The following is a 12,443-nucleotide window of genomic DNA, read 5'->3' as shown; positions in this document are numbered from 1 at the left end:
TTAAAAATTTTAAGAGTTTGAGGAAAAATCAATTGGAATTGGGTAGCCTGAAATCCCTTAGGATATCTTGTCAGGTTTCAGCCCGGACCAACAGTAGATATTCCTAGAAGTACTGAATGACCCCATAGACCCAAGAGAGATCTTCAGAGATACTACCCTCCCAAGATCCAGAGCCACTCCCAAAGATACCATGTTTCCCTGAAAATAAGATCTAGCCAGACCATCAGCTCTAAAGCATCTTTTGGAGCAAAAACTAATATAAGACCTGGTCTTATTTTACTATAAGACCGGGTCATGACATGACATGACATGACATAACATAACATAACACGTAACATAACATAACACCAGGTCTTATATAAGATCCAGTCTTTAATATGCTATAATATAATAGCGGGTCTTATATTAATTTTTGCTCCAAAAGATGCATTAGAGCTGATTGTCTGGCTAGGTCTTATTTTTGGGGAAATAGTACCCCTAAAAAGAAAGACATACACAATTCACCTGGAATTGCTGGGGAATTACAACAGTCTGTAGGACCTTAGCTGCAAGTGAAGTGTACTCCACATTTCTGCCCAATCACGAGTGGGGTGCAATCCACATTTCTATCCAGCCATATTTTGGGGGGCCCCAACGTGACAGTTGCTAAGCCAAGTTCTTAGGACACAAGAAGGCAATAGCTGTCCCTGGGAGAGAAAGGATCAATAACCAGTGTTTTTTCCTGCCACTCTGAATTTGGAAAGGAAGGGACAATGTGAAATTTTACCTTCTCTAAACCACGCACCGCACAGATAGAGAGAGACCTGGGAGAGCTGACTTTGGCAAGAATTCTTATCCTTTGCTGGCTTCTGCAAGTTTGCGCAGGACGCCATCTGCAGGTTCCGGAGTGAGTGGAGTGTCCCAGGGGTCTCATCCTAGTCACCAGAAACTGTACAAGTGGAAACATCATTTTCCCTCTATCCTTTATAGTGAGTGTCTGGCTAAGACCCCTTATTCTTTAGGTCACCTCGAAAATGGATAAGGTTATCTAAAATGGTTAAAAATTCTCCACTGAGGCCACTGTAATTCAAGATTATCTTTGGTAAAGTCAATCTACTTGTTCAACCTTAAAACACAATTTTATTCACCTGAGGCCTCACACTGGCGCCGGTCTAGTTTCTAAGCTGGAAACAGTCTGTCCCCAGACCCAGTCTGGTTTGTAAGACAGAACCAGTTCATCCCAGACCGGACCGGTTTCTAAGGTGGAACCAGTCCACGTCCAACAGTTTCCAGACCCAATCTGGAAAAAGAAATGATCAAATTAAGTCTGAAAGATGGTAATGCAAAAGCTGCAGAGCTAGCATCTGGGATTCAAGAGGGAGAGGTCAACCATCTCCAGAGGGTGAGAAAGCAGAGAGCTCAAGGGGCAGCATCAAACCGGAAATGATTAGGAGTGCATGGGGCTGGAGCTCAGGGAGAGATTTTATAGAAAAGATGGAAGCAAAGTAAGGAAATTATTGATTGGCTATAGTGTAAAGCCTAGTTGGCTGTTTGTGATTGGTTGTCCTTAGCATTTAGATTTTGTAACCTTGAGGCATTTACAGGCTTAGCTTTTGGTTGTCTTATGTCGGCCCCCAAGGCATTAGAGCCACCTCAGTCTAATAACCTCTTTGTTTAATTTAACAGGATTTTATATTTAAATCTCTCACAAAATAGTCATTTATTGGGTCAATTTCCTATGTCAGCTAATTATACTGTATGAATTTTTCCATGACTGCAGCGGTGACGATGTCCTTTATCAAGGTCTGCTGGATTTTTTGCCTTGAATGTTAGAACTGATAATACTTTTGATTTGATAGTTCCTGTTTATCTTTTAAACTGAAAAAAAAAATCACAAACATGAAAATAAGAAATAAAAAGGTCTTTTAGCTTTATTTTTAGTCTGGGTTTGATAAATATGCATCAGGCCAGAAAGTGTCTTTCTCTAATTAATTCATTTATTCAGTTTAATGTTTGTATAATATTACAGGAATAAAAGCCTGAAATGTATGCAATCCTTCCGGGGTTTGCTAAGGAGACAGAACTTATAACAACTAAACCAAGTAGAAAGTGCTTAATACTCTAAGGGCTGGTCTCCAAGTAGGTGAAGTCCCAGGGAAGGTCTGAGGCAGGAGAGACCCTTTCTACTAGGGTAGGGATTTATCTGATGGAGTGGGGGCAAGAGTTTTTAGGACAGTCTTAGTGTTGGATTGGCATTTCTGATAGGCCTCACAGAGTTGGTAGGATCTTGAAAAGAGTGTTTGAGGTGGAGAAAGTATTAGAGGGAGGAAATAGCATGAGGGAAAGCATTTTGGTCACCTGTAAGGCTCATATGGGGACCAAGAGGGTACTTAGACTACTGTAAAGATGTCAAAAAAGGAAGTGCTAGAAATTAAGGTTTACACATAGGTTAGGTGGAGATCAGAGAAAATTTGGATGCCAGGCTCAACATTGTGTATTTTTGTGAATTTCTGTGTAGGAGCGGTATGTCAGCTCTGAAAATGCACCTTGCAGACCTCCTATACTGGGAAGCAGTTGTCCGGGGCCTCAGCTCCTGCCCTCTGGATCTTGCCTCTCATGGGCTACTCCCCAACTATGACTAAGCGGGGAAGGGATGCTAAGGCATGCTGTTCCAGGAGACATAGTCTCCTTTATTGGTTTAACTTGACTCAAAAACTCCCAGACAGCTTTGCTGACCCTTCCTTAGATATTAAAACAGTGTAGGCTGCTTCCACCCAAGTGAACGTGGGTCTGTCAGCTCTCTTAATTTTGCCTAGCTCCATCCATATTTCCCTGTGCACAGGCATTTCCGCTAGTAAAGCCCTTGTGCATTTAATCTCATCTTGACTTCTGCATCTTAGAGGAAGGACCAGGGCTAACTCCAGGTGTTTAAAAGTAGCAGCATGGTTGAAGGTATATAGCTAAGGAAAGTGTCCTGAAGATGTGTTTGTGTAGCAAGCACACTGCTTTTATTTTGGCTGTATGGCTACTTCAGGAGACTAGTGGAACTGGTGGAGATTAGGGAGGTCTATAGCACCCCCTAGGCTACCCTCGGTGTTGGCAGTGGGGAGTCACTTAAAGTTTGTGACTTATTACGAAATCAAGACAGATTATTTCATAGTTCAGTCATACACTGTGACTAAAGTCATATGTATGACTAAAGAAAACATAATTTCAACTCTATTAATGTAAACTGAAAATGAAATTTCTGCCTCCAGTTCAATACTTCTGATTTAGAAAGTGCTCGTGTCTTAAGTGTTTGACAAAGATGGTTTAAATATTCTTTTCTCCATTATTTTTCCCCCTCAGTATCCCTCTAATACATTTTATCAGCAAGTATGGCATGGCCATACAGTTTCTTAATTTACAAGGTTCCTTCTTCTTATAATTTGTGAAAGAACTCTTATGACAGCCTGAAATTACTTTGACTCAATATTAATGAAGACATATGTTAAAACATGTGCCTTGTTCGCCTGTTACTCAGCTTTGTGTTATGCTTTGTCTTCCACTGAAATAATTCTGTGTTTAAGACCTTGCCGTTGGTTGCCTTGGATATCATGGGACTGTCACAACTTTAGGCTGTTACTCTGCTGCTTGTGCTGGCAGGAGACAATAGGCTGCCAGGCAGAGGCAGAGAGAAAGGGAAAACTGGATTCCCATACATGCTGTGGCCTTGGCAAGTTACACACATTGCACAGGTCTGTGAAAATAATTTCTACCAGAAATATATGTCATAAATAAACAAAGGCTGCTCAGAAAGTTAACAAGAGGGAAAGAATGAGGGAGGAAGCAGACACAGCCTGGGTGCGGACTGAGGGCACTTGAATGACATTGCATTGGCAGCTCTAAACCGGTAGTCAGACACACCAGAGGGGCAAGGACAGAGAAACCTACCTAAGGGACGCTAGAACCCATGAGAGTAAGCCGAGACTTTGAACAGGGTAAGTGGAAGAGGAAGGGAAAATGGCCAGTGGTTGATTTGCGTGCACAATTGGACAATAGGAGCTTTTGCTTTCCCTTGAGAAAAGCATGTGCTTCCTCCTCAGTGACTGAAGGGTTATTTAGCAAACAAAGTGGTCAGGCCTCTTGTCTTTATATGCAAAACTATCCTGTCATTCTTTTGTTGCTCTGGGAATGTTCTAGAGAATTGGTGTCTCCTTTACCCATGAAGACTTCCACTCATCTGCTAATCCCCTAACAACAAAGATGCATTCCAAAGTCAAAAGGATTTTAATGGATACTTTACATTGACCTTATTTATCTGTGGGCGTTCTTGACTTCTGTTTATAGTAAATTGTGAGTGTTTCCTTCCATAGCAAAATAGGTTTTTCTCTAGTAAATGTTTGTTCTTGTTCAGAAAAATGTAAAAGAAGTCTTATAGTTTATTGTTACCAGTTGTTTCATAAAGTTAGTAATTATTTAAATTGAGGATGATGGAAGTAGAAAAGTCAGAAGAACATCCACTTGTGACATTCCCAGGAGAAGAATTCCTGCAATGAGTAAAACCGAGTGAATTTTACTGTTCTTTAAAAATATATAACACATTTTGTAGAAAGAAGATAGTCAAAGCCAGACACTATTTATCTTACAGGTGGATGGAAAACAGACCAAGAGAAAAAAATAAGTGACTTAATGACCTAACTTTACCCAGAGAGTGGAAAATAAAACGCAAGATTCTAAACCCCGCCTTTCCATTTCATCTTCATCTTTGAAAAATACAGGTGAGTGTTGGTAATCATTTTGAAAGTTTACCTAGTGGCCATGGAAACAAAATGTCCAAAACAGCAGTGCTAATTTGACTCAAAAATTGTTTTAATTTTCTTGCAAATATTATTAGAATGGTATTGTTTTCTTTTTCATGAATGTTAAACTGTGTGACTTGATCTTTTTAAAAAAGCACATCTTTATGAGTTGTGTACATCACATGGAGACATATTACTCAGAACAAAATCTCCCCGGGGAAGGCACCTAATGACAATAGCAACAGTGACAGCCGCAGTTTATGGAGTACTTTTTCTGTCATGCATTGTGCTAATGTGCATTCCAGAGATTTTCTAAAGAATCCTTGTAATAGCATTAGGTAAGTATTTTCAGCATTTTATGAATATGGAAACTGAGGCATACCGTGTTTCCCTGAAAATAAGACCTAGCCGGACTATCAGCTCTAATGTGTCTTTTGGAGCAAAAATTAATAAAAGACCTGGTCTTATTTTAATATAACATAAGACTGGGTATTATATTATATTACATTACATTACATTATAATATAATACCGGGTATAATATAATATAACATGTGTGTCTTATATAAGACTGGGTCTTATATTAGTTTTTGCTCCAAAAGATGCATTAGAGCTGATGGTCCGGCGAGGTCTTATTTTCGGGGAAACACGGTAGAGAGACTAAGACATTAGCCGAGGTCCGTATATCTAACATGACGAGTCCATGTTTCTCTCTCTCCAAAGATAATTCTCTTAACCAGGGAAGATTATGTAACTGGTAAACTGAGTGGTGATTGGGACACACCAGGTCCTTTAACACATTTGATTTTTCTAAAAGGATATCCAGATTGTAGGGTAAGTTGAATGAAAAGGAACCAATTCATACAAGGCTTTGGCATAGGAATAACTAGTGTGTAGCTTGCTCTTATGATATCTTATGTCCGTCAATCACTTGCTTTGGAGAGAAGGACTTCATAAAATAGGTACAGTTTCCAGATTACTAGTTCAGGTAATAAAGGACTGTGAACATTGAGTTTAAGCAATAGTAGGAGAAACAAGGTGAAAAAGCACAGTTCTCAGTTCTAGTCCTGGAATTCAACTGACAGCGGGGTAGACACATTCTGTGAGCTACAGTGGTGGTTGGTGGTCTGTAAACTTATTTGTTCACACATCACTTCAGCAAAAAAAAAAAAAAAAAAAAAAAAAAAGGTAAGACTGTCCATATAAGCATGTGTCTGTGTATGTATATATAATGATTACAGATTATAAACATTAATATATTAAGAACTCTTAAAAGAGACTTTTAAATATGCATCAAGTTTAGTAAAATTTTGTAATGGACTGAGTGTTGTGTCATGATTTTTAATATTCCTGAAAACTATGGCAATAGTTTGTTTTCATGGGCTGGATGATTAGTTTTTAAAATATTTTGCAAATTGTGATGACTTCATGCCACTATTAGCCAATTTCTAAGGGGGAAAATATACACTTTTGTGGTGAGACTGATGATTGACAGTAACAGTTGTTAATCCATATTTAAATAGACTTCTTAACTTCGATTTCATGTGGTGGATTTCTCCTCATGTTGGGACGTTTTTTTTCCTGCAAGCACAGCTTTGGGAGCTTTCCCTGTCTCCCTCCCAACTCCGATATCTTATCGGAGCAGTTTTCCTGCGAGCACAGCAGTTAGAGGCTTTCCTGTCAAAACAGTATTGAGAGATCACAGCTGTTAGGGACGGACCTCCCTGGCACCCCGGCCAGCTTAACCAATCCCTAGCGCTGCAATAGCAATGGCGTGAATCCCTCCCCAAACCCGGAGGCCTAACCTTATAAAACAAAGCACCCAACCCCAGTAAGTGCTCAGTCTTTGGGAACAATACTGCTGAGCCCGCCAGCATAATAAAGCTGTGTTCTCCCTGATCTCTGTGTGCCGCTTGAGTCTCTCGGTCCTCGCCGCTTTTCTGCAAAATTTTGGTTCCCTGACCAGGAAACCCAACCGCCACCGGTGTGGAGCGAGAGGCGGGCCGCGGAGCGACGGGAGGCTCGAGAAGGGTGTAGGCGCGCCCTGCCGATTTTGGCGGACCCCAAACCGGGCCTTCCCCGGGTGACCGCTGCCCGAACCTCCCCAGCTGGACCCGCTGAGAGGGAGCGGGGACAACCAGCCAGATCCTCCTGTCGGACAAGGTAAGCCTCGAGGCCATTGTCCGAGTCAGTCCTGGCCCATGTGACAGAAGGGGAGCCTGATCATCTCCCGGTAGGTTCTTATAACCTACCCAGGCAGGGACACCCATGGGAGGGTGTCAACCCAGTGTGTGAGTGATTGATTGTGTGCCTGAATGTTTGCTTCCACACCCTTGGCTGTGGAAACTTGAGTAAGCTTCACCCTGATTCTCGCGGAGCGTCATTTGGCATAATGGTGATTCACTCCACCGAGTGGCCTGGTCTGTAAATTATTCGGTACACCTTAGCCAAAGACGCTCCTAAGTTCCCGCGAGGGACGCGAGAAGGGCAGCGCCTGAGTAAATCCCTCTCCCCCCATCTGCGACATCATACACTATGGGAGGGAAGCAAAGTAAGCCTACAGTCCTAGACTGCATGTTAAATAATTTTAAAAGGGTTTTGTCGGAGATTATGGAGTCCGCATGATGCCAGGAAAAATTAAGAACCCTCTGTGAATTAGAATAGCCCACTGTTAACGTCAGCGGAAGGAACCCTAGACCTGGCCGTCGTCCGATGCGTCTATATCGTGGTGACCGGCAATCCTGGTCTCCCAGATCAGTTTCCATACATTGATTCCTGGTTGGAAGTTGCCAGGACCCTTCCACCTTGGGTACGGTTCTGCTCTAGTAAAAAGGGACAGTGTAGGATTCTCGTGACCCAGGCTCTGAAAGAAACTCCTAACGCCCCTCCAACATTCACCAAGAGGACACAAGAAAACTCCACTGAATGTTTGAGGACAGATGTCTGAGTGCCAGAAAAACATTCCGGGGAGCTGGGATCCACTGTGTTTGGGAAGCGCCGAACAGGGAAGCCCTCCCTGGGATGCAGACGTGGGCGGCGCAGGCTGGGAGCACAGGGCTCCCAGGGAGTGCGCTCGGGGCATTACTGTTCCTTTCTTTTGCCTTTTCAACACCGAGAGTGTTTCTGCGGTGGAAGCTCAGCGGGCATCAGGGTGGAGGGAGACACCCGAGAGCCTTGAGGCACCAATATAGGGATGCTGCTTCTCGGCGCTCTGGGGTCCCTGCTCCCTGCTCCCTGCTCGGCCGCCTCTGAGGAAGCCGGCGGGCTCCCCACTGCCGTCTGGCCCCACGCACTCTCGCGCTGCGAACCTAGGCGAAACTGTGGCCTGACTGCTGCCACTGGCAGGCTTGTCCCCAGCTGGGCTTGGGGACCCAGAAGCACCCCCGGCAGCCACCCCAGTTGCCCCCGCACTCTGCGAGCACAGCCTGGGCTTTGCCCAATTCCCAGACTACAGAGAAACCAATTTTGTTTGGGTAATGCGAGAGAGAAAAAAGAAATAGGGAGAGACACAGGAAAAAGGCTGCATAAAACTCAGAGACTTGCTTGGAAGAGCCCCGGCTTTAGGCCTACCCAATACAGAAAAGCCTTTCTGCCTATTTATCCATGAAAAAGACAAAACTGCATTGGAGCTCATACCTCAAACAGTTGGGCCCTGGATAAGACCTATCGCTTACCTGTCCAAAAGACTGGACCTGGTCGCTTCCGGATGGCCCCCATGCCTGCGGGCTTTAGCCGCTACAGTACTCCTCCTCAGGGAAGCTGACAAGCTCACCCTTGGGCAACAACTCACAGTCAAGGTTCCCCATTCTGTAATTACACTCATAAGCTGTCAGGGTCTACGATGGCTCTCCAACACCAGGTTCACCCAATACCAGGGACTCCTGCTGGAAAATCCTCACATAAGCCTCCAGACTGTTCAAGCCTTAAACCCAGTGACCTTCCTCCCCACAGCCGAAGGCGAGCCAGAACACGACTGCCTAAAATTCATCACTGAGGTTCATGCCACACGGCCAGACCTACAGGACTCCCCTCTGCAGGATACAGAATTACACTCTATACTCACGACAGCAGTTTCCTACAGGTTGGGGTGCGTAGCGCTGGCTACGCTGTGACTACAGCCTCGGAGGTTCTGGAGGAAAAGGCACTCCCTGCCAGGTACTCAGCCCAACAGGCCAAACTCTGGGCTCTCATACGGGCACTGCAGCTTTCAAGAGACAAAAAGGCCAATATTTACACAGACTCCACGTACGCTTTTGCCACCGTGCACATACATGGGGCCATCTACAAAGAACGTAGCCTCCTCACGTCTGACGGGAAGACCATCAAAACAAAGGTGAAATCCTAAAGCTACTGGAAGCTGTTTGGGCACCCCAGTGCCTAGCTAGCATCCACTGCCAAGGGCACCAGAAAGGGAATGATGAGCCAGCTGCTGGCAACCGCCTCGCAGATCAAGCCGTGAGGGCAGCTGCCCAGGACACAGACGCAGCCATCCCGGCCTCACCAAGCCCTACCTATACTGCAGCAGAAGACAGCTGGGCACAGAATAAGGGGGCCACCCACCATCTCAGGGTTGGTGGATACTGCGTGATGGCCGCTTGTTTATCTCGGCCACCCTCGCTGCCCGCATCATTTCAGAACATCACTCTACTTCCCACCTAGGGAAGACTGGACTTAAAAAGCTGCTAGCCAGAAGAAAACTTCTATACAGCCAGACTCACAGCCTTATGCCGCTCTATCACAGAGCGCTGTGCTACCTGTGCTGAGCACAATCCCAAGACCGGAGTGACCCCACCACCTGGGGTCCAATAAACGGGATCTGCCCCTTTTGAGGATCTTGAGGTAGACTTCACAGAAATGACCCCTCACCGAGGGACAAAATACCTTCTTGTCCTAGTCTGTACCTTCTCGGGCTGGGTAGAAGCCTTTTCCACCTGAACTGAAAAAGCCAGAGAAGTCATCAAAGTTTCCCTCCGTGAAATCATCCCACGGTATGGGCTTCCCCTCACCATTCACAGCGACAACGGACCAGCCTTATCTCAGATGTGCTACGGACTCTGGCCTCAGCCCTCAATGTCTCTTGGAAGCTTCACACGGCCTACCGACCTCAGAGTTCAGGGAAAGTAGAGCGCATGAACTGTACCCTCAAAGAAACACTGTCTAAGCTATGCCAAGAAACCTCCCTGGGATGTACGGATTTACTCCCCTTAACCGTCCTCCGCTCCTGGTGTACTCCTTGAAATGATGTTTTCTCCCCGTTTGAAATTCTCTGTGGCCGGCCTCACCCGTTGCTATCATCCATCCCAGGCAGCCTCAGAGTAGTAGGTGACTCCCACCTCCCAGGTCAGCTTATTGCCCTAGGAAAGATCCTTACGGGCCTACACTCACATCTACTAGAAAGAATTCCTATCTCATTAGGGACCCCCATCCATCCCCACCTTCCAGGTGACAGGGTCTGGGTAAAAGATTGGAAACGTGAACCCCTCCACCCAATACGGTCAGGCCCACATACAGTAATCCTTGTCACCCCCACTGCTCTTAAGGTCTCTGGAATCACACCGTGGATTCACCACTCCCGCGTCGTGAGCAGACTCCGACCAACCTGCCTGGGCTTCTCATCCAGTGCCCGACGAGCCATTGAGGATTACGTTTAAGAAGACCACCTGAATAACAGTTCTAATTTGGAGCCCCCCTTAACCATTATCACCCTCTGCCTGCTGACTCTCTGGCCTCTTCTTATCTCTGTGACCCTGCCTGATTGGACCCCCACCCAGAGGGGTCTCCTCCTGTTCGAATTTCTGCTATGGGTTTCTCCTCTGCTCACGCTCACCTGCCTGCAGCCCTCTGGCTCTTAAGTCTCCTTTGCCTTTCCCCCTTAAGTCTCTCCTCAAAATGTCCCTGCTTCCGGGGGTCCGGAACAAGAGCCTACTTCCAATTCTACACCCTCATGCCCCAGGAATGCTACCGGGGAACCATGCCGACCACCTGCACAGAATCCGGCCGCACCTACTGGACCGCCGCTCTGACTCAGACCTCCCGGTCCCCCTGCAATCTCTTCCCCCGAGGGTCTGTCTGCTGGTCCTACCTAGCCCAGGCTGGGTCCTCCGATGGCGGAGGTGTCCAGGACACTGCCCTCCGCAACATTGTGGCAACCCGGATTGCTGCGATAGCTCAGGCTGCTCCATCCCAGCCCCGCTACCGTGGCCTCAACCTAACTTCCCTCCGCAGGGCCACACTCCCAGATACCCAGGACATTACCCGGCAGCTCAACACCTCCATTATCTCTGGCCCAATCGGCATCCCCTAGCTCCTGCCTCGAACTTAACCTGTTATATGCTCCCAGGCTGCGCACAGGTCGCTGACCTCTGCTGCTTTACCCTCACTAAGCCACTGTCCTACTGTGTCCCTCCTGGCATTTTCCTCTCCTACGAAGGTGGTTTACTTTTCAGATGCCAAGGCACCAATGACACCGACACTGGCTACATCCTCACCTTTCTATCCCCCTCCTCCGCCTCCCTGTACACTGACTCGCAGTTCCAGTCTCGAATTTCCCCTTCTCATGGTGCCCATCAGGTGGCTATCATCACTTTTCCTCATAGGTGCTGACATCTTTACAGGGGTCGCTGCTGGTGCCTCTGGCCTTGGGACTTCCATCGACTTTTACTACAAACTTTCTTAAGAACTCAATGATGACATGGAGCGGGTTGCAGACTCACTCTTGTCACTCCAGACCCAACTCTCCAGCCTGGCGGCGATCGCCCTCCAGAACCGGCGAGTCCTAGACCTGCTCACGGTGAAAATGGTGGGACCTGTCTCTTCCTCCAAGAAGGATGTTGCTACTACGTGAACCAGTCTGGGATCGTCGCCACCAAGGTCCGTGAGCTCCGGGATCTCATACAGCACTGCCGTGGGGAGCTTGCCTCCTGGGGGTTCGGCTCTCAGTCCTGGACTTCCTGGCTCCTCCCTTTGGCGGGTCCCTTACTCTCCATTCTCCTCCTTGCTGCCACCGGCCCGTGCATCTCCGCTGCCCTTGTCCACTTCATGGAAAGTGCTGTCTCCCATCTGACCACCGCCCGCATCCTTGCCCTACGGGGCTATCGCCCTCTCAGTTTAAACGATCATCTTCAGGGTTCCCCTTCCGATCCTCAACAGGGGGGACATGTTGGGATAGTTTTTTCCTGCGAGTACAGCGTTGGGAGCTTTCCCCGTCTCCCTCACTCCTCCAATATCTTATCGGAGCAGTTTTCCTGTGAGCACAGCAGTTAGAGGCTTTCCCGTCAAAACAGTGTTGAGCAATCACAGCTGTTAGGGACAGACCTCCACGGCACCCTGGGCAGATTTAACCAATCCCTAGCGCTGCAATAGCAATGGTGCGAATCCCCCCCAAACCCAGAGGCCTAACCCTATAAAACAAAGTACCCTACCCCAGTAAGTGCTCAGTCTTTGGGAACAATACTGCTGAGCCCGCCAGCATAATAAAGCTGTGTTCTCCCTGATCTCTATGTGCCGCTTGAGTTTCTCTGTCCTCGCCCCTTTTCTGCAACACTGAGAACTGATTGTATCAGTATTTTTCAAACTGCATATCACAACCTATTGGTGGATTATAATATTCATAATAACCCATACAACTTTTTAATAAAATAGAGAAAATCTTAGAGTACGTTACTAATAAGTATTCTTTTGAGAA

The 12,443-nt window shown here is 46.6% G+C and overlaps 1 protein-coding gene across 1 annotated transcript in view; it reads left to right on the top strand.

Annotated features, from left to right (window-relative positions):
- Positions 1–12,443, top strand: part of FRMPD4 (FERM and PDZ domain containing 4) — a 750,657-nt gene that overhangs the window by 21,599 nt on the left and 716,615 nt on the right. Inside the window, exon 2 of the mRNA XM_081042401.1 lies at positions 4,610–4,739. The gene's annotated coding sequence lies outside the window, so the exon portion shown is untranslated. The remainder of the gene's footprint in view (positions 1–4,609; positions 4,740–12,443) is intronic.

This window comes from Rhinolophus hipposideros (assembly GCF_964194185.1).
Source record: "Rhinolophus hipposideros genome assembly, chromosome: X".
NCBI lineage: Eukaryota > Metazoa > Chordata > Mammalia > Chiroptera > Rhinolophidae > Rhinolophus > Rhinolophus hipposideros.
This window is presented reverse-complemented; position numbering and strand designations above follow the sequence as displayed.